The 20,519-nt window shown below is 39.5% G+C and overlaps 1 long non-coding RNA gene across 1 annotated transcript; it reads right to left on the reverse strand.

The window, feature by feature from the left end:
- Window positions 1-780: 780 nt before the first annotated feature.
- LOC134808273 (uncharacterized) lies at window positions 781-16,411 on the reverse strand. Its single transcript, XR_010150864.1, has 4 exons — window positions 16,151-16,411; window positions 10,784-11,053; window positions 3,209-3,274; window positions 781-3,037 (listed from the first exon to the last, which is right to left on the reverse strand). It is a non-coding gene; the product is annotated as an uncharacterized LOC134808273 (long non-coding RNA).
- Window positions 16,412-20,519: the final 4,108 nt, after the last annotated feature.

Genomic DNA, 20,519 nt, shown 5'->3' on the forward strand with positions numbered 1-20,519 from the left:
GTCTGGCAGTTCTTCAAATGGTTAAACATAGAGTTATCATATGACCCAGCAATTCCACTCCTATGTATTTACCAAAAAGAAAAGAAAAATGCTACACAAAAAGTAGTACACAAATGTTTATAGCAACAAAAAGTAGAAAAGAACAGAAATGTTCATCAACTGAGGAGTGGATGAATAAAATGTGGTGTGTCTATAAAATAGAATCTTATTTGTTAACAAAAGGGAAAAAAGTGTTAATGCATGCTCCAAAATGGATGAACATTAAAAATATGTTAAGCGAAAGAAGTGAGTAAGAAATGACTATGTGTTATTATGATTCCATTTATGTGAAATGTCCAGAATAGGCAAATTCATAGTCAGAAATTAGATGAGTGGTCACCTAGACTAGGAGGGGTTTTAAAAAGGCTGGAAAAAATAGGGAAAGATTGCTAATGGGTGCAAGTCTCTTTTAAGGAGCATTAAAATGTTCTAAAATTATCTTATGAAGATTATTTGTCCACCCAGTTAATATCCTAAAAGAATTTGAAGATTGTACTTTAAATGAGTGAATTACATAATGTATGAATTCTATCTCAATAAAGCTGTGGAAAATTAAAAGTATATGTAGGATGCATACAAAAATACTACTTATCTTTATAAATGAATGAAATTCTGTCATTTGCAAAAACGCGGATGAATTTAGAGGACATTATACTAAGTAAAATAAGCCAGACACAGAAAGACAAATATCTCATCATATCACTTACATGTGAAATCCAAAAATGTGCACTCATAGAAGTTAAGAGCAGAATGGTGGTTTATCAGAGGCTGAGCAGGTCGGGTGGCGGGGGTGGAAAAAAGGGAAATATTCAATGGGATAATGCTTCAGTTAGGAGAAATACATTCTGGTGATATGGTACACAGCAAAGTGACTGCAGTTACTCATAATATAGTGCATATCTTAAAAGCGCTAAAATAGTACATTTTAAATGTTTCACCATAATGTAATAAATATCTGAGGTGAAGGATATATTATTTAGCCTAATTTGTCCATGTCACAATATTTACATGTATTGTACCACATTGTACCCCATATATATTTATCAATAAAAACAAAATTTTCAAAAGTTAGAAAAACAGATGTGCTAGATCTTCATCTAAAGACATTTCTGAGAAAAATGTATCTGTTTTCTTTCAGAAGAAATTTACACTTAATAGATATTATGGTAACTAAAGTAAGGCAGATAATTTTGGCCATCAGCTTATATTGTGGGATAATCTCTTTTTGCTGACCTTGTAAAAGCTGTGGCATATTAACAACAAGTAGGAACATTTTTTTATCATGATCAGGTAAAGTTTCTGCATGCTTCTATTTTGAATAATATTTTCCCCTTAGAATCACAAAGTGTGAATGCCTTTTATTGCAGAGGTCTAGCCCTAAATGGTTTAGTCAATTACATCGTGCATTCTGAAATAAGTACTGGTGCATTTGTGAAGGTACTATATATAATTGTGTTTCTAATTTAACCATCATGTAAGTCTACTTTTCTAGTTAAGAGTCTATATTTTATAGAGGCCCTCCATATATATATAAGAGCTTTTCTGACAGTATATCCATTAAATTTCAAAGATAAGTAAAGGAACAATTTTGCTTTCATTTTTTATTATTGTTATTATTTTTCAAGGCTAGTCAAGTGAAGCAGTGGGAGTGGAGAAGGAACTGCTTTAATTTTTATATGTTGGTGTTACAGGCTATATGTGACAGGCTATATATTTGTCTGCTGAATTTTAGAAACAAAGTGAAATATTTATTTCATATTTCATTAGGTAGGGATGATGATTACATTGAGGGATTGGGACTAGACTGAAGGCACCACATCATCAATCACTTGGAAACAAAATTTTGCCTATGTGTTATGTTATATTGGCAAAAACTTTTATTGTGTCAGGCAATATAGCTCCCTATTGAAATATGTGAAAAATGCAGAGAAAAAAAGGCAGTATTGGTTATCAAGGGATATTTAGGCCTGAGATACATGATGCAAATATTGAAAACATACACTTTTTAAAAATTAGATTTAAAATGTAAATTGAAGCAGAGCATTTAGAAAAAGACATAATATCTACTATAAAAGTCCTGGGTTAGAAAAGTTAAAATACTAAGTGAAAAAATAATGCTTCTTGGGTGGCTTAAAATCAAATATGAGACAAAAAATTACTCAGAAATTTTTCTAAGATTAAAAACATGTATACAGTTTCTTTGATACAAAATGAAATAAATGTCTGGATGTAACTTTAATAGAATAGAATAGGGAGACAAGGGCAAAGAGCAGGTGTATGCAAAATGAAGTGAACATATTATGGTAACAATGAGAGGGACAGAGTTGAATGATTGCTCTTGCAGACAAGGGGTTTTGATGTCTAAGTTAATGACAAATCTTTTGTTTGCAAGTTAAAAAAATGTAACTTAAACTTGGTGAAGGTATAAAGGGTGGTTGGGGGGATGATTCTTTGTACATTAAACTTGTTTTAATGACTAATGAATTAATCATAAGTTCAAATGATTTTATGGAGGCCCTTTCTTTTTTATTTGATGTTTCTGGACTCCTTTTTTCTTTGTATTTGCTCCATTTTTACCTACTTCAACAATTTTTACCCTCGAAGTTTAGGAAACACTGTAACCAAATGTTCCAACATGATGTGATCCCTGAAAGCATTTGCAGCTGGGGGATTAGAAGAAAAGGGCTTTCTCTTTCAACAAATGCATGTTAATCTCGATGAAAACTCAGTTTAAACATGGTCCTCCTTGGGTCATGTGGCTACCCCAGGACCAATCATTGCACAAACATAGGAGATAATCTCAAAAGCCAGGCTGGAGTCAAGGTTATCCAGTGGAGTTTCCACTTTAGAAATCAGTTTTGTCAGCCTTTGTGTTTGCATATTACAGACATGATAGCTGTCTATTCCACTTCTATTAGAGATGAAAACTAAGAGCACATGCCCATTCAAAGGATTTTACATGAATCTTCATAGCAGCTTTACTTGCAACAGCCAAAACCTGAAAACATTCCAAATGTCCATGGCAGGTGAATTTGTGACTTATAAACTTACTATGGTATACGTATATAATGAAATAATACTCCCTAGTAAGAACAGAACAATTGATAGATGTAGCAACATGAATAAATCTCAAAAATAGTGATGCTGAGTGATCAGAAAGTATACATACCATATGATTTCATGTATTTGGAAATAAAAACTCATGGATAGTGACTGGAAGTGGATCAGTGGTTGCCTGTGGAAGGAATGGGGATAGGCAGGAAAAAGTGAGTAGAAAAAACACAAGAAAACTTTGGTGGTAAAGGTAATGGATATGTTTGCTATTTTAATATGTTGCTGGTTTTATAGAGCTACAAATGCCAAGAATTATCAAAATGTACAATTGAAGTATGTGCAGTTTATTGCATGTAAATAAAACTTTTAAAAATTAACCGATACAAATTGACTTACATGACCAGAAAGCTCTTGAAAAACTCTCCTGTTTTCTCCCCTATTTTTATTCTTGCATGCCCTTATAGACTGTGTTAACACATTTCTCATCTTACGGTTCTTTTGTGTCTACATTTCTCCAGGTCAATATAACTATCACCATAATTTCTTGGTTTCTCTTTAGTTCATCAGTAATTATGAGTAATGTATTGAAATGTTAATGATATGTTCATGCATTCAGAATCCTCTGCTCTCTGATCTACATAATAGTGAATTATGCTATCAACAATTACACAGTATATTGCTTTTTTTTTCTTTTTTGAGACAGAGTCGTGCTTGGTTACCCAGGCTGGAATGCAATGACACATTCTGGGCTCACTGCAACCTCCACCTCCCGGGTTCAAGGGAGTTTCCTGCCTCAGCCTCCTGAGTAGCTGAGATTACAGGCATCTGCCATCATCCCCGGCTAATTTTTGTATTTTTATTGGAGACAGGGTTTCACCATATTGACCAGGCTGGTCTTGAACCTCTGACCTCAGGTGATCTGCCTGTCTTGGCCTCCCAAAGTGCTGGGAATATAAGCATGAGCCACCACGCCCAGCCAGAATATTGCTACTTTTGCAAATAGCTACAAATGACCCTGATCTGGACACATTGAGTTGATCATAGCTTTGTAAAAGAGGATAGCATTGTAAAACTACAAAATTAGACTAATAATCAATAACATAGAATGCTTTCAGCATAAGAAATAATACTATCCTAAGCAAAAATAAATAAATAAATAAAACTGGAGGAATTATATTTTCTGACTTCATATTATACCACAGAATTATAGCAACCAAAAGAGTATGGTACTGGCATAAAAATAGACCCATAGATCAATGGAACAGAATAGAGAACCCAGTAACAAATGTACATACCTACAGTGAACTCATTTTTGACAAAAGTGCCAAGAACATACACTGGTGGGAAATGGTATTGAAAAAACTGGATATCCATATGCAGAAGAATGAAAACAGACTAGTGTCTATCACCAAACACAAAAGTGAAATCAAAGTTGTTTAAAGATATAAAGCCAAGACCTCGAACTATAAAACTAGTACAGAAAAACTTTGGGGAACACCTCCAGGACATTGGTCTGGGCAAAAATATCTTGAGCAATACCCCACAAGCACAGGCAACCAAAGCAAAAATGGACAAATGGATCACATTAAGTTAAAAAGCTTCTGCACAGAAAATGATACAATCAACAAAGTTAAGAGACAATCCACAGAATGGGAGAAAATATTTGCAAACTACTCATCTGATAAGGATTAATAATCAGAATATATAGAAAGCTCAAACAACTCTTTAGGAAACAATCTAATAACCTAGCTAAAAAAAGGGGGGGCAAAAGATTTGAATAGGTATTTCTCAAAAGAAGACCTACAAATGGCAAACAGGTATAAGAAAAGTGCTCAATATCACCGATCATCAGAGAAATTTAAATCAAAACTACAACAAGATATCATCTCACCACAGTTTGTATGACTTGTATGCAAAAGACAAGCAATAACAAATGCTAGCAGGGATGCAGAGAAAAGGGAACTCTTGTACACTGCTCCTGGGAATGCAAATTACTAAAACCACTAAGGTGAACAGTTTGGATGTTTCTCAATAAACTAAAAGTGGAGCTACCATATGATCTAGCAATCTTACTGCTGGGTGTATACCAAAAATTAAAGAAATCAGTATGTCAAATACATATCTGCACTCCCGTATTTGTTGCAGCACTGTTTACAACGCTAAGATTTGGAAGAAACCTTAGTGTCCATCAACAGATGAATGGATAAAGAAAATGTGGTACATATACACAACGGAGGACTATTCAGCCATAACAAAGAATAAGATCCAGTCATTGTCAGTAACATTGATGGAACATTATGGATCATTATGGTAACTGAAATAAACCAGGCACAGAAAGACAAATGTCACATGTTCTCACTAATTTGTGGAATCTAAAATCAAAACAAACTCATGGACACAGAGAGTATAAGGATGGTTATCAGATGCTGGGAAAGGTAGCGGCAGGGGGTGTTGTGGGAAGGTGGGGATGGCTAATGCGTATAAAAATAGAGAGTTAATAAGACCTACTATTTGATAGCACAATAGGGTGACTATATTCAATAATAATTTAATTGTACATTTTGAAATAACTAAGACTGTAATTGAATTTTTTATAACTTGAAGGATAAATGCTTGAGGGGAGGGATACCCTATTCCCCATGATGTGCTTATTTCACATTGCATGCCTGTATCAAAACATCTCATGGACCCCACAGATACATACACATACTATGTACCCACAACATTTTTAAACAATCTAATACAATTTTTTAAATGGCACTTAACTTTTTGTTACCTTCAACTATTGTAAAATATATTCTATTATTTATGATTAGCCCTGTTTGAAAACAAATTTTAAAAACACTATTTAAAACCAAATAAATGGACTAGGAGTAACTTGCATAAAAATGACAGAAATTGCTACTTCTTCTAATTATTGAGATGGTATTTCTATATTTGTGAAATTATCTGTGATAGAAAGTTGAATTGTTTCCAACATTATTTTTATAATTAAATATGTTATATTGCTACTTCTTTAAAAGTAGCCTTTAAAATATTACCAATCTACTTTAAAGTCTACTTGCCAAAATATTAAACTATTCTTAAAAAAAGTAATTTATTTAATTACGTAACTTCCTCAAAGCAATGTCCTAATTTTCTCAAGCAATTATCTGATTTTCTCAAGCAATTGATATTAGCAAGTTGTGCTAGTTAACTGCTGAGAATCATTGTCTACATATCAGATAAACCATCTGTCAATCCTTTAAAGAAGACTTTATGAGCCTAAGAGATGGTAGTCCAATCTGTATCACTGACTTTAAACACTGGATAATTGACACTCCATGTTGCCTGTAAGCCTATTTCACAGCAGCTGAGTGATGTTAATAGGTACTTCTTGGAGTGCCATTTTCCTTGTAACCCTTAGATTAATTCAGATTGACTGAGTTCTGTGTCAGTGGAAATTGCCAAAATTACATCATTGTGCTTTGCATCTAGTTTCACTTTTCCAAAAGCCTACACAGATTTCAGATGTTGAGAAAATAGCTCTTGTTTTCCTTCTGGGTAATCTTTTTCATGTCACCACTCTTGTCAGCATCTGCACTGGGCAAATTTCCTAGAACCTCCCTTCTGCTTCTTTTAAAATACGAAAACAAAATCAATGTAGCGCAGCAAGCCAGGGAAAGTCTGCTTTGATTGACTTACGACCATAGTCACTCAGCAGTTCCTTCAGAGGTGGCTTCCCAAGTCAGACACTGAGTCCACGCGCTGTCCTCCTGCCTGCAGAAGTGGCTCGGAGAGCTGTTTGAGGAGAAAATGGGGGACTTTGGGCTTCAGCCCGAGGAGAACACGGTGGAGATGGAGGAGCCCCTGGGGGTCCGCAGGTTAACTGAAAACATGAGAGGACCCAAGCGCGGGACCAAGTCTGTCACTAACCTGTAAAGAACTCTGACCAAGCTGACTGGGCATTCTGTCTGCGCGCCTTTGCCACCACGTGTGCGGTAATGCCTGGGGCACGACTGGGCCATCCCAGTGTTCTTGTTTCTAGCCATTCCAAGGTTACCCCTCAGCAAAACGCCAGAGGCCGGCAGACACAGTGGAGCATCCTGCAGTAGGGATCCGAAGCCGTGGAAGCTCCAAAGGGCCACGACTGCTTCCCAGAAGCTCTAGCACGTTGCCCGGAAAGCCCAGATCGTCTTTGGCAAGACCTCCCGGATTGTGGTTTGACTTGCATTTCTCTGATGACCAGTGATGATGAACATTTTTTCATGTGTCTGTTGGCTGCATAAACGTATTCTTTTGATAAGTGTCTGTTCATATCCTTCGCCCACTTTTTGATGTGATTGATTTTTTCTTATACATTTGTTTAAGTTCTTTGTAGATTCTGGATATTAGCCCTTTGTCAGACGGGTAGATCGCAAAAATTTTCTCCCATTCTGTAAGTTGCCTGTTCACTCTAATGGTAGTTTTTTTTTTTTTTTTTTTTGCTGTGCAGAAGCTCTTTAGTTTAATTAGATCCCATTTGTCAATTTTGGCTCTTGTTGCCATTGCTTTTGGTGTTTTAGACATGAAGTCCTTGCCCATGCCTATGTCCTGAGTGGTATTGCCTAGATTTTCTTCTAGGGTTTTTATGGTTTTAGGTCTAACATTTAAGTCTTTAATCCATCTTGAAACTTAATAATAATAATAATAAAATATGGAAGAAATAAAAAAAAAAAAGACCTCCCGGAGACCAGGAACTTGGTCGGTGCTTGCAGCCTGAGATTGAGCTCTGGGGCACCTTCCTGTCCTTCTGCTTTTTCCTTGGCCGCCTTAGGGGGCGCGCCTCGCCATGGGTCTCCCTGTGGGCGGCGCGGTGGTGCTCCCGGATGTCACCTCCGGGCGCTTTTGAGACTGTGACCGGCCCTGGGCGCCCAGCACCAGCGGATTGGCCTCCCCACGCCCGGCTCAAGGACCTCCAGCACTCCGCAGTGCGGGCTGCAGGCGACCTCAACGTGGAGCTGCTGCCAGCGCCACAGGCCCCAGGGACGCCCAGGATCTGCTTCCCAGGCCCAAGAAGGGCAATTTCGGAAAGTCTTTGGCATGATGGAAGGCGGCGCCCATCCGGGGCGGGGCTGAGAACTAGGCTGGCGCCGCTGCCTGGTAAGCGGGACCAAGAGGCCCACGGCCTCCATCAGGAACCAGGTGCTTCTCCAAATCCCGGACTTCAAGGAGCAGCAACGGCGTCAAGCTGGCTGACATCAGGAACACCCAGAAGTCCCCGCTCCTGTCTGTCCTTCCGCACTCAGGAGCGGGGATGGCCGCAGGGACACCATCCGCCCACAAACCTCTGGTGTTTGCTGCCATGGTGGGCGGAGATGCGGTCCCCGAGGCCACTTTCGGCCAGGACGCCGGGATCTTATCAGCGGCAGCATCCCGCGCTGACACTCAGTATTGACTTTCCCCAGACATTGCTGGATTTTTTTCCTTTTTAAAACAATTTTGCAGTGGGAGGACAAAAAAGGGCATCCTCGGAGCGTTTACCAAATTCTCCTGGACCTGTGGTTCCATGGTGTTCACCTCTGCGTTTTACTGACCACTAACTGGCCAGAGCTCCTAAGGCCTATAGGGGTCCCTCTGCCCCACCGGGCGCTTTAGACACTCCTGAGGGACATTCATGGCTCAGGAGGATAAAGGTCCTCAGGGGCCTGCTGCCAGGAGGACATGCAGCCCCTCTGCCACCGCGTCTTCCGCCATTCCAGCCTGGAAAGAGAGACCTTGCCCTCCACCCCACAGGCCTTCATGACCTTGGGACCCACTCTTTAGAGGCCACGTGCGTTTCCACTGCCAAAGCAATGACACAGGAGATGGAAAGAAATTCTTGGCCTGGCGCGCTGGCTCACGCCTGTAGTCCCAACACTTTGGGAGGCCAAGGCGGGCGGATCACGAGGTCAGGAGATCGAGACCATCCTGGCTAGCAAGGTGAAACCCCGTCTCTACTAAGAACACACAAAAAGTTGGCGGGCGCCTGTAGTCCCAGCTACTCTGGAGGCTGAGGCGGGAGAGTGGCGTGAACCCAGGAGGCGGAGCTTGCAGTGAGCGGAGATCACGCCACTGCACTCCAGCCTGGGCAACAGAGCAACACTACGTCTCAGAAAATTAAAAAAAAATTTTGCTTTCACCATTTGTCCAAGTAATTTCTCGATTAGAGCCCAGAGTCGTGGGGCCCACACCGCCAGCTGACACATGAAAGTGTGGCAACGATGTGGTGGTGTCTGTGTGTGGCAGCGTGGTGGTGTGTCTGTGTGGCAGTGTGTCCGCATTTCTGTGTGGTGGTGTATCTGTGTGGCAGAGTGTCTGGTGCTATGTCCATGTGGTGGTGTATCTGCATGGTGATGTCTCCGTGTGACAGTGTTTTGTGTATCTGTGTGACAGTGTCTGTGTGTCCTTGTGTCCACATGGCAGTGTGTGTGGTGGTGTGATGGTGTGGAGGTGTGTCCATGTGACAGTGTGGCAGTGTGTGTGGCAGTGTCCATATGGCAGTGTGTCGGTGTGTTCATGTGTGTGATGGTGTGTCCGTGTGACAGTGTGGTGATGTCTCGTGTGTCTGTGTGTCCCTGTGGTAGTGTGACAGTGTGTCCATGTGGTGATGTCTCCGTGTGTCTGTGGCCCTGTGATAGTGTGGTGGTGTGTCCGTGTGGTGATTTCTCCATATGTCTGTGTGTCCATCCATGTGACTATGCCACTGTGTCCGTGTGACTGTGTGATGGTGTCTCCATGTGGTAATGTCTCCGAATGTCTGTACATGTGAGTCTGGTCGTGTGTCCACGTGGCGGTGTGTCTGTGTAACAATGTGGCGGTGTTCCCTCCCCGGCTTGCGGAGCTAGCATCTTTCTCTCTCAGCCCAGGACGCCTGAGGAGGCCCCAGCTTGAACATAAAGTATTGATATTTTACACATTTGCACATAATTAGAATTTTGAAGCCGTAATTTCAGATAAGATGTCTAGGACATAACAATATTGATGTAAGAAAGCCATAAGCAATGTTTATTTTCAATCAGATTTACTAAAAAATTTTATTGAACTGGTCAATTTTCTTTGCCAATATTACTGTATTCTTATTTCTAGTAATAGAAGTGTGAAAAAGCATCAAGGAAACTTAAATTGCATTCTCATACTGACTGCATACAATAATTCTGAAAACAGTGGAAGTTATATATATCCCCCATAAGTAAAACATGAGTAACACAAGAAATGAAAAACTAATAGGAGACAATTCAAATAATGGCGGCCTGTTATTCTCATCTAGTTAAGTACTATTATTTTCTAACAGGAATTTGCTATTTCAAATATATTATCTGAGATGTCTATATATTTATATTTTGAGATACTATACAAATTTGAGCCAATGACATAGAATTTTACAAATCAAGAAGCTTATTCTGGGGCCATTTCTTTTGACGTTTTCTCTAAACTACTAAAGAGGCATTAATGATCCATAAATTATATTATCTACATTTACAGCATTTAAAATGTGTTCAGCATGAAATATTAGCTACAGTGGAAGCTAAATAAATTTAACATGGAATAAAGATTTGTCCTTAAATATAATCTACAAGAAGACTTTGATATTTGTTTTTCACAAGTGAAGCATTCTTATAAAGTGTCATAACCTTTTTGGGGAAACTATGGGAAAAAATGGAGAAACTCTGAAGGGTTTTAAGTATCTTACCTGAAGCTACACACTCCATAACCTCTCTTTACAGGGAGCTCCTGCAGCCCCTACAGAAATGAGTGGCTGAGATTCTTGATTGCATAGCAGAGCTTCTCATCTAAACCCTTTCCCTTTTTAGCGTCTGTGTATCAGTATACAAGTTCTATAAACTGTAGTTACTTATTTTAATCCCAAAGCACAGTAACAATATACTTCATCCTAGGGTTGGCAGTTTCTCTGAGTGTTTTGTTTAATTATCATTATTATATTTGCAGGATTCCAAAGCGCCTAAAAAGTAAAATATTTTAAAAAGGGGAAAGAGAGAAAGAGGAAGAAAATAAAATTAATAGCCCATTCTGTCACTGTTATTACACATCAGAATACCTTTTTGTTAATCTAATTAAAATTAGTGACATCATTTAACATTTATGTCTTCAACAAAAGTTTGGAATCCTAAAAAGCCATTTAATTTGCTAATAAATATATTTGAATTGAATTGAAATCCTTATGTATTACTTTAAATAAAGAACACAAGATGAATTATGATGTAGAAAATTCTATCCCTCATTGTCCAAAATCTAATAGTTAAATTGAACTTGTTAAATAATATTTTTGTCCAGGCGTGAGGCTTACACCTGGAATCCCAATAGTTTGGGAGGCAAAGGCAGGTGGATTGCTTGAGCTGAGGAGTTGCAGACCAGGCTCGGCAACATGGTGAAACCCAATCTTTACAAAAAAAAAAAAAAAAAAAAAATTAGCCAGGCATAGTGGCTTGCCTGTAGTCCCAGCTACTCAGGAGGATGAGATGGGAGGATCACCTGAGCCTGGGGAAGCTGGGGCTGCAGTAAGCCATGATTGTGCCACTGTACTCCAGCTTGGGCAACAGACTGAGACCCTGTCTCGAAAGAAGAAAGAAAGAAAGAAAGAAAGAAAGAAAGAAAGAAAGAAAGAAAGAAAGAAAGAAGGAAAGAAAAGCAGACAGGCAGGCAGGCGAGAGAGCAAGGAAGGAAGGAAGGAAGGAAGGAAGGAAGGAAGGAAGCAAAGAAGGAAAGAAGGAAGGGAGGAAGAAAAATAATGGTTTTGGTGCCAATAATCTTTGTGGAATTTTGCTTTAATGAAATAGATTTAACTAAGTAGTGACATGATCTGCTTAAGTGTATTGACCCTAGCAATCAGAGGCATCTGAAGCCCCACAATGACTTGACACTTACATTTGACAAACATTGATTCTCCTATCATACCTACGGCATAGTCGGAATTTCAGAATTCCAACTTTCCCTGTGCTATTTGAGCACATTGCTTAACATCTCTAAGACTCGATATTTTTACTCTTAAGATACTACAAATAATAGTACATAGTTTATATGATATAATGTGTATCAAAAGCATTATACTTTCAGGCAGACAGCAATTTCTCAATAAATATTTGCTAATGTTTTAGTACAAACAGGAAAATTGGATTAGGGTATTTATGACACTGTTGATCCTCCTTCTAGAAACATTTGTTTCTAAAACTTGTTTTCAAGTTAGAGCACTATTTTGTGTTCAAATTGAAAATACTATATGTTCAGATTTTTTAAAAAACAGTATTGCATTAATGTTTTAATAAAAAATATTCCTAAATGAGCTTGAGCAAGGAGGATGGGGAGATAAGTAAAATAAGGCTTTGTGGCATAGGAGACATTTGGTGGAAATCTTTCAGCTCAACTAAGATTTGAAAAAGAAAAAAAGAGAATTTTTATAAAAAATGTGAAGGCAGGATTTACCCTGATGAGCTTGTGGAGAAAATACAAAGTCTAACGTAATTCAAAAGAGACTAATCAGTCAAAGTAGTTTTGAAGGAAATATCTTGAAGAGAGAGAACATAAAATGAAGATCAGGTATGTAATTATTTTTATAATCTATCCATGAGATAAAAAGCATTGGGTTTTTTTTTTATTTGTCAAAAAGGGACAATAGTTTTAAGAACCATTCTTTGTTCAGCCTAAAGAGGATTTTACATCTTGAGCCAGTGACATATTGTGCTAAGTAGGATAATATCCTAATTTGTGTCTATATCACCAATTTTGTTCTCAATAAAAACACTTTATTCACACAACTGATGATCATCTGCATTTGATTTAGTGCTGAACTGTCAAAGGGGGGCTAATAAAAACAAAATATTAGAGTTGCAAGTGGCATAAGTGGAAAATAATGATCATACTCATCACTACTGAAATAATAAAACAAAGCAAAAAATAAATAAGAAAAAAATTGACTACATGAACATTTGCTTCTCTCCTAAGAATCAAAACCCTTCATTTTCTGTGGCAAAAAAGCATCTGGGTCCATGAACCCACGCAAAAGTCTACTGTTTCTGGGAGATAAGAAGCAGCAAAACACAACAGCTTTCCGAGAAGGTTAAGAAACCTCTCATACCCTACCCTATCCCACCTGAGACCAGGCAAAGGATCATTGCTTCTGGGGGACAGATGCAAGAAAAATACTTCTCCATCAGGAGAGTAACAAGGATTGTTTTGGGGCCCAGGATTTTGCACTAATGCATAGTTGTGCTACTGTGGTAAAGGGTTGGAAAATCTCCATCCAGTGACACAGACAAAGGTGCATTGTTCCTATGGAAGAAGAAATAAAATAGTATGTCCTTAGTGTGGGGTTGAAAACTTGCAATGATACAAATCAAAGGTTTTCTACCACTGAGGTGGGAGGAGGGCAAGGTATCATTTCTTCCTCAAAAAACAACACAGATAAGAGACAGTTTGATTCCCACTAGAATAAGAGTCAGGAAGTGCTAAAAATACCCCTTCTCTGAGTGTCCAATGATGAAACTGGCTCAAAAATAACATGAATCATACCTCTGCCCCCAACCTGAATTTTCTGCCTAGTCACACACACACACACAAAATGATGTTCTACAGTTAGAGAGGAACAAGAAAGTGGAGAGAGACCCTCCTATGACATATGTGGTAAGGACTACGGAAAGATAACTGGAACAGGAGCACTGGAATATGGCCTCCAGAGCCTAAGGCCCCACACAAGTCACATGATATAGCAGCCTGCTGCTGGAGAAATCTGAGTTACGTGGTTCACTGAATGTTTCAGACACCGCGGCAAAAACCAACCTTTCTTCCTGCCCACACTAATAGCATGACACAAACCAAAATGAAACATAAATATAAAACAATCTCAACATAAACAATTATCTCATGATCTACTGATTTTCGACATCTGATGATTTGCATTTTTTAGAAATTGGGAGACACATAAAACCAAGTTAGAAATTTGGGTTATGAGTTATAATATTTTCAAAAGATAAAAAGTCAACAGAATCAAATTCAGAGATAATTCAGATGTTGGAACTAAATGCAACTAATTTAAAATAATAATGATCAAAATGTTAAAGAATCTACTTAAAAAAAGACAACATGTATGGAAAAATGAGGAATTTCAGCAGAGATGGGAACAGTAAAAGGCAAAAGCTAGAAATAAGTGAAAGCATGAGAACAGAAATGAAGAATTACAACAGCAAGCTGATTAGCAGACTGGTCATCAGAGCTAAAGAAAGAAGCAGTAAATTTTATGCTAGGTCAATACAAATTATTTGAATGGTAGCACAAAGGGAGGAAAGAGAAAAACAAAATAAACCAATGAGCCAAGCAAATAAAATACTCCAGTGAATCCAAGAATTCTCTGGTAACATGAAATTAAGTAAAATACAATTAATTGGAATTCCAGGAGAGTAAAAACAGAATGTAAGGGAAGAAAAATTTGAAAAAGATGACTAAGGAGACCAAATAAACTCAAAAAGATCCAAGAAAGATAAAGACAAAATTTAAAGAACGCTAGAATAATCACACTAGTCGAACTGCTGAAAACCAACGATTAGCAAAAATCTTGAATTCAGTCACAGAAAAATAGGAACACTGTGTAGAGAGATAAACAGAAATAGACATTACAGTGAACTGCGTGTCAGCAACTCTGCAAGTCAGAAACCAATGATACAAAATTTTTAAATAACTGGAAAAAAGTCAACCCCCAATCTTACATCCATTAACTATATAGTGAAAATAACAATGAAATGAAGACATTTTCAGATTAACACTGCAAGAGTCCCTTGCTAACAGGTCTGCACTAAAATAAATGTCAAAATCATTTCTTGAGGCAAAAGGAATATGGAAGCAGATGAAAGTTGAAACTACACAAAGAAATAAAGAGTGCCAGAGAAGATATAAAGATATATAGCCCAATTATTTTACATTGCTCTAGAGATAATTGTCTTATTTTTTTAAAAAAAGAGTAACTTTATATTATGGAATTCATAATATTTGAGACTATAATGCATGACATAAATAGTATAAAGGAGAGAGGAAACAAAAATATACATTTTAAGGTTTTTATACCATGGTTGGTATAATACAAATTATAGGTTACTATAATAAGCTAGAATAGGTATTGAAATCTCTAGAGAAACCATGAACATTTTCAAAAGATGGTATGTGCATTAATATTTTCATAGAACTTCCAGCTTTTGTTTTTCTTCATTTAATTTTATTTATTTATTTATTTATTTTTGAGAGGGAGTCTCTCCCTGTTGCCCAGGCTGGAGTGCAATGGCCTGATCTCAGCTCACTGCAACCTCCACCTCCCAGGTTCCAATGATTCTCCTGCCTCAGCCTCCCAAATAGCTGGGATTACAGGTGCCCACCACCATGCCTAGTTAATTTTTGTATTTTTAGTGGACATGGGGTTTCACCACATTGGCCTGGCTTGTTTCAAACTCCTGACCTCGTGATCGGCCCACCTCAGCTTCCCAAAGTGCTGGGATTACAGACTTGAGACACTGTGCTAGGCCCCAGCTTTTATTTTTTAAGGTAGTTGTTGTGTTATTACATGTGAAGTAAGGTTATTCTTGAATATCCACGTTTTGAGGATAATGACAAATTAATTTATCTCAACCTAAATAACATTTCGTTATTGAATATTTAAATATTTTTATTATTTTTACTTTTTAACAGAAGTCATTCTAACTGGTGTGAGATGGTATCTAATTGATGTTTTGCTTTGCATTCTCTAATGATTAGTGATGGTATGCATGTGTTAATATGTTTGTTGGCCACATATGCGTTCTTTAGAAAACTGTCTGTTCATGTTCTTTGCCCATTTTTTAATGGGGTTATTTTTTGCTTCTTGATTTGTCTAAGTCTCTTATAGATTCTGGATAATAGGCCTTTGCTGTATGCATAGTGTGTGAATATTTTCTTCCACTCTGTAGGCTGTCTGTTCAATCCCCCTTGAGAGTTTCTCATGCTGTGCAGAAGCAGCTCTTTAGTTTCATTAAATCACACTTGTCAATTTTCATTTTTCTGGCAATTGCTTTTGAGGACTTACCCATAAATTCATTGCCAAGTGCAATGTCCAGACAAATATTTCCTAGGTTTTCTTCCAGGATTTTTATAGTCAGAGGATGTAATCTTATGCCAACGGGTCTTAATAATCAAATGACTCCACAGTGAGAATCATTACTCTGAAAAATTGATTTTGTTATAATGATGGAAATTTAAATATTTGAAAGTAAAAACACATGCCACCTTTTTGCTAGAACTCTGCAAGGCAAATTGCTGTAAGACAGGCAGAGGAAGCACTATATATATATATATATATATATATATATATATATATATATATCTATATCCAAAATATAATTTGCAGTGAAATAAATGAAAGCAAATTATAAATAAACTTACCTGATTTTACAAACTAACCAGTAAAAGGATTTCTACTAATTTTTCTATTGCCTGCGTTGCCCTTTCTTCTAGATCCAATTTATATTTTTGTACTTCACCAATGTGTCTTCACCAATGTGTACTTTCCATATGTTTTTTAAGATTTAATATTACTTTTTCCAACATCTTTTTATCCTCTTCAAGTTTTTTATATTCCTGTTGTATTTTTTCATAGATAATAACTCCTGTTGAATAACTTCTTTTTAGTCAAATAGACATATTTTGAAGATACAGCTTTCAGCTTTGCTGTAAGATCATTGAACTACATTAATAAAATAATATAGCTCGATAATGAAGTAGGCTGAGAATAATCTCATACAAAACCAATAACAAATTTTGAAATACATTTACTTGCAATAAAATGTTATCTATAATGTAGATTCTTTAAATGTTAACCCGTACTCAGAAATTCAAGAACAAAGTAAAAGCCACCATGAGTCACAAACATATATTCTTTACTCTCATCATCTTTGCCACAGAACTTTTGCGCTTGATCTTAATTTTGTTTTTCTCATAATTTGTGTTTTTTCCTTTCTTAAATGGCTCTAAGTTAACTCTTATTAGAAAGTTTCAAACCCCCTTCTCTCATCATCATGCCCCAAAATTTGTCAAAAAAAAGTTTCAGAGATATTATATTGAGTTATTTAGGCCAAAGGCAATAAATGGCTCTTAGAATAAGACTTTGAAAATAATGTAATACTCTACAATAGGCATGGTGTATCATGCATATAATCCTAGCACTTTAGGAGGCTGTGGCAGAAAGATCCCTTGAGGTCAAAAATTTGAGATCAGCCAGAGCAACATAGTGATACCATAATCTCGACAAAAAAAAAAAAAAATGTGAAAAAATTAGCCAGGCATGATGCCTTATGCTTGTAGATCCAACTGGCTGGGAGATTAAGGCAAAAGGATGGCTTGGACTCAAGAGTTCAGGGCTGTGGTGAATTATGATCAAACCACGGCACTTCTGCCTCGATGACAAAGACCGTATCTCAAAAAAACACAAAATAATCCTATAAATAAGGATTCTAATGCCACAAGCCTTTCCATAGGCTGTAAATGTTTTATGCTCATTTGAATTGCATTTTAAAAAGTAATGATTCTTGGGGTAAAGGCCATAGAATACAGTCCCAAGAAATAAATCCACATATTTACCTTACAAGAAATAAATCCACATTCTTGTGTTACAAGAGCTCCTGAAGGAGGCACTAAACGTAGAAAGGAAAAACCAGTACCAGCCACTACAAAAACATATCGAATTGTAAAGACCATTGACACTATAAAGAAACTGCAAACTAATGGGAAAAATAAAAAGCTAGCAACATCATGACAGGATAAATTTCACATGTAACAATACTAAACTTAAATGTAAATGGGCTAAATGCCCCCGTTAAAAGACACAGACTGGCAAGTTGGATAAAGAGTAAAGACCCATTGTTGTCCTGTATTCAGGAGACCCATCTCATGTGCAAAGACACACATAGGCTTAAAATAAAGGGATGGAGGAATATTTACCAAGCAAATGGAAAGCAAAAAAGAGCAGGGTTTGCAATCCTAGTCTCTGATAAAACAGACATTAACTGAAAAAGATCAAGAGAGACAAAGAAGAGCACTACAAAGCAGTGCCATCTGCTTTTCCTCAGGCCTCTGCTCCATCAGCCATCAGGTGGCAGCCACTCAGGATGTTGGAACCGGGCCATCCCTGCTTCTTTGAGTGGGTGAGGTTGGTGGCTGCTCCACCTGCTCCAGGCACACCCTTAACAGATGTGGCTGCTTGCTCTTTAAGCCAGCTTGGCCTTGCCTGGCATGCACAGGCCCTGGGGACCGACATGCTGCTCTGAGACCGTCCTGACTTTGTCAAATTCTACGTCTGGCCTGGGCCACAGAAGCACAAGTCCCCTGGGTGGTACCACTGGCTGCTTTCTGGACTGGAACATAAAGTCCTCCTCAAGACGACCTGTGGTCTGCCTCTTGGCAACCAACAAGCCCGCAGTGTCATACGACCCATGAGACATGGACTGAAGGCCCAAAGGGAGTGCACACCATGCTCCAGAGCCAGCTGCTCCTTTCCTCTATATGGCCCCATTTGCAGCACAGTTGTTGCACTGAGGCTTGTGCATGCTGGGCAAGGGCAAGCTGCCTCAAAGGGCAACCAGCTATCTTTGCACGGATGTTCCAGCAGCAGGCAGACCAGCCATCAACCTCACACGCTGCCAGTCAGGCTAAATCAGCTCTTCTACCATAAAGGTAGGGCCACAGTGCCATCTGGTTTTCCTAAGGCCTCTGTTTCTTCAGCCATTAGGTCGCACCCACTCAGGCTTTGGGAACCTGGCTACCCCGGCTTCCTGGAGTGGGTGAGCTGGTGGCTGCTCCACCTGCTCTAGGCGCACCCTTGCAGAGGTGGCTGGTTGCTCTTTGAGCCAGCTTGGCCTTGCCTGGCATGCACAGACCCCAGCTACGGACACGCTACTCCAAGTGAGCTTGTCCTGTCTAGGCCAAATTCTAAGTTTCACCAGGGCCACAGAAGGCAGAGTCCCGAGGGTGCTAATCCTGGCTGCTTTCTGCACTTGAACATAAAGTCCTTCTCAAGACGGCCTATGGTCTGCCTCTTGGCAACCAAGAAGCCCGCAGTGACATAAGACCCTTGAGGCAAGGACTGGAGCCCCCAAAGACAGCATACACCTTGCTCCTGAGATGGCTGCTCGTTTCCCCTATATGGCTCCATTTGTAGCACAGTAGTTGCACTGAGGCTTGTGCATGCTGGGCAAAGCTAAGAGGGCTCAAAGAGCAACCAGTCACCTCTGTGAGGGTGTGCCAGGAGCTGGGGGCACAGCCACCAACCTCACTCGCTGCAGGACATGGAACATCAGTTCTTCTAACAAAAAGGTAGGGCCAAGGGCCATCTGCTTTTCCTAAGGCCTTTGCTCCATCAGCCATCAGGTGGCAGCCACTCAGTCTGTGGGAACATGGCCATCCACTTCCTTGACTGGGTAAGGTTGGTGGCTGGTCCACCTCCTCCAGACGCACCCCTGCAGAGGTGGCTGGTTGCTCATTGAGCCAGTTTGGCCTTGTCTGGCATGCACAGAGTTGAGGTACTAACACGCTGCTCTGAGTGAGCTTGTCCTGCCTTGGCACAAATTAAAAGTCTGGCCAGGGCCACAGAAGACCAAGTCCCCTGGATGGTGATCCTGGCTGCTTTCTGCAGTGGAACATAAAGTCCTTCTCAAGATGGCCTGTGGTTGGCCTCTTGGCAACCAAGAATCGTGCAGTGGCATAGGAGCCCTGAGGCATGGATTGGAGAGCCGAAGGCAGCGCATACCCTGCTCCTGAGCCTGCTGCTTGTTTCCTCTCTGTGGCTCCATTTGTAGCACAGTTGTTGCACTGAAGCTTGCACATGCCCGGCAAGGCCAAGCTGGCTCAAGGAGCAACGGCCACCTCCGCAAGGGTGTGCCAAGAGCAGGTGCACCAATTACCAACTACAGGTCGGACACAGTACATCAGTTCTTCTACCCTAAAGTTGGGCCACAGTGCCATCTGCTTTTCCTAAGGCCACTGCTAAATCAGGAATTAGGTGGCAGCCAAGGCAGGACAAGCACACTCGGAGCAGTGTGTTAGTACCTGGGGCCTGTGCATGCCAGGGAGGCCAAGCTGGCTCAAAGAGCAACCAGACACCTCTGTAAGGTCTGGCCAGGGCTATAGAAGTTCCCCCAGATGGTAATCCTGGCTGCTTTCTGCACTTGAATATAAAGTCCTCCCCAAGATGGCCTGTGGTCTGCCTCTTGGCAACCAAGAAGCCCGCAGTGCCATGTGACACCTGAGGCATGGACTGGAGCCCCAAAGGGAGGGTACACCCTTCTCCTGAACCTGCTTCTTGTTTCCTCTATATGGCTCCATTTGTGGCAAAGTTGTTGCACTGAAACTTGTGCATGCCGGGCAAGGACAAGCTGGCTCAAAGAGCAACCAGCCACCTCTGC

This window comes from Pan troglodytes, chromosome 15 (assembly GCF_028858775.2).
Source record: "Pan troglodytes isolate AG18354 chromosome 15, NHGRI_mPanTro3-v2.0_pri, whole genome shotgun sequence".
Lineage (NCBI taxonomy): Eukaryota > Metazoa > Chordata > Mammalia > Primates > Hominidae > Pan > Pan troglodytes.